Source organism: Chrysochloris asiatica, unplaced genomic scaffold (assembly GCF_000296735.1).
Source record: "Chrysochloris asiatica unplaced genomic scaffold, ChrAsi1.0 scaffold00039, whole genome shotgun sequence".
In the NCBI taxonomy this organism is placed as follows: domain Eukaryota; kingdom Metazoa; phylum Chordata; class Mammalia; order Afrosoricida; family Chrysochloridae; genus Chrysochloris; species Chrysochloris asiatica.
This window is the reverse complement of record NW_006408557.1, coordinates 11,179,021-11,181,375: the sequence shown is the minus strand read 5'-3', so window position 1 is coordinate 11,181,375 and position 2,355 is coordinate 11,179,021. Positions and strand designations below refer to the sequence as shown.

At 40.6% G+C, this 2,355-nt stretch overlaps 1 pseudogene; it reads left to right on the top strand.

Annotated features, from left to right (window-relative positions):
- Positions 1-355: 355 nt before the first annotated feature.
- LOC102838561 lies at positions 356-893 on the top strand (annotated as a pseudogene).
- Positions 894-2,355: the final 1,462 nt, after the last annotated feature.

Genomic DNA, 2,355 nt, shown 5'->3' with positions numbered 1-2,355 from the left:
GAATGTGGGACCTTATCCAGAGAAGCAGCAGCACCAGAGATGGAGGTAGAGATGGGGGCAAGGAGGACTCTAGATTCATCAACAAAGAAGAGAAGGACTAAGAACTGGTGGCCAGGAGCAGACTTGCAGAATGTGCCCTTTGGAGATGTAATTTATTATATATGCCTGAGTGGGAAAAAAAAGTTGAGGTCCCAAGACATTCTTCACAGAGTTGCTGCGGTCCCCTGCTTTAACAGTGCTTGAACCGAACTGGCGCTTGCCAATCTCCCCACAACTGACCCTTCCCTGTCAGCCCTTCATCACCTCCTGCTAGGCGCAACCTCAGATCCCAGTGGTCCTCATCACCCTGATTACTATGCTCCCCTTGCAGACACACCAAAACTGCAACCATGATTTGCAAGCTGCCACCAACTGCCAGATCAACTAGGATCTCAGCCTCCTATGTCTACCTGTTCATGTCTTACTACTTTTACCATGATGCTGTGGCTTTGAAGAATTTTGCCAATATTTTCTGCACCAATCTCACAGGAAAGAGAACATGCTAAGAAACTGATGAAGCTGCAGAACCAAAGAAGTGGCCAAATCTTCCTTCAGGATATCAAGAAACCAGACCAGGGTGACTGGGAGAGCAGGCAGAATGCAATGGAGTGTGCATTACACTTTGGAAAAAGCATGAATCAGTCAGTATTGAAACTGCACAAACTGGCAACTGCACAAATGACCCCTATTTGTGTGACTTCCTAGAGACGCATTCCCTGAATGAGTAGGTGAAATCCATCAAAGAATTTGGTGACCACATAATCAAATTGTGTAAAATTGGGGCCCAGGGTTCTGGTATGGCAGAGTATCTCTTTGACAAGCACACCCTGGGAGACAGCAATGGAGAAGGCTAAGCATTAGCTTGGCTTCCCCATGGCCACAGGTGAAACTTCCTAGGTTACCAAGGCAGCACATGCATGTTGGGTTTACCTTTTCTACAAAATGTGCCAAGATACTCACTTTAAGTCTTTTATTTGTCACATTCCTTCAGATAAAGTCACTTGATACCCCCCAAAAAGTTGGGGTCCCAGTGACTATTACTCAGGATTGCATGATCATGCTCTAGCCACCATGAAGCCAGATAATCAAAACCCCAGACCCAATCATATAATCTTTTTTAACCTGCAGTTGTGTTTACATCCTAATCATGTTCCTTTCCCTACTTCTGTATTCCCACCTGTGACAGTGATGAATTGACCTACTGCCATTCTCCGTATTGTGATGATTTCCTTTGTTCTCTATAATGTATCATTAAACCATGGCTGTGAGTCTGTGGACTCCATTGGCAGTATACACTGTGAGTATGCTAGCAGCTTCCCTCATCCAGATGATCATGTTTGTTTTATATTTTTCTTGTTTAAAGCTTAATAAGAATCTCTATAGAGCATGTTTGAATCTGGGATCTTTTTCCTCTATTCCTGTTTGCAAATCAATTCTGTGACACAGTGTTGCAAATCCTAATCCTGATACCTATAATCCCATTTGACAATGGGTTCTTTTGTTATGTTAATGAGGCAGTATTAGTGTAGGGTCTCTCTCTTTTTTTTTTTTTTAGTTGTTATTGTGAATTGAGTGATTAGTTTACATGGGGGAAACATCAGTTTTACACTCATCATTTCATTGCAATGATTACAATCGCCTCTGTGCATCATCATTCAACAGTTATTTACTTCTTACAACAGTTATTTACACATTCAACAGTTATTGTGTAGGGTCTCTCTTAAATCAATCTTTTTTTAAGATATGAAAGAACAGATCAAGCAAATGGAGGGAAAGATATGCTACACATGATTACCAAGAAACCGTCTAAACTGAAAAGAGAAAAGCATTTTCCTCCAGAATAGAGAATTTTCCATAGAGCCAGCAGCCTGAGTTCAGACTTCTAGTCTCCTAAATTGTGAGAAAATACATTTCTATCCATTAAAGCCTCCCACTCGTAGTATTTCTATTATAGCAGCACTAGATAACTACGACATTCAGCATAATCCAAAATACTGCCACTAGATTTACTTGACTCGTCCCTTAATAAAGGGGATTGTTTTAATGCATCTAGATCTTATTCTTTGAATTGATTCCTTTATGAAATGTATCCAAATGACCAATTGTTTTAGCAGACACAAAAAGGAGTGGGTTTTTTGTTGTTGTTGTTGTTGTTGTTTAATTAGACATTGTTTTCTCTTTTTATCTCTTTACTAAGCTATCTTTTTCTCTTTAGAAATGTGTGGATTCTTCTCTTGATCCTTGGTGTTTGAAATAGATCCATAGATACACCACCCAGGGCCCCCATTCAGAAACAGGGCACTTATTTACCAGCTG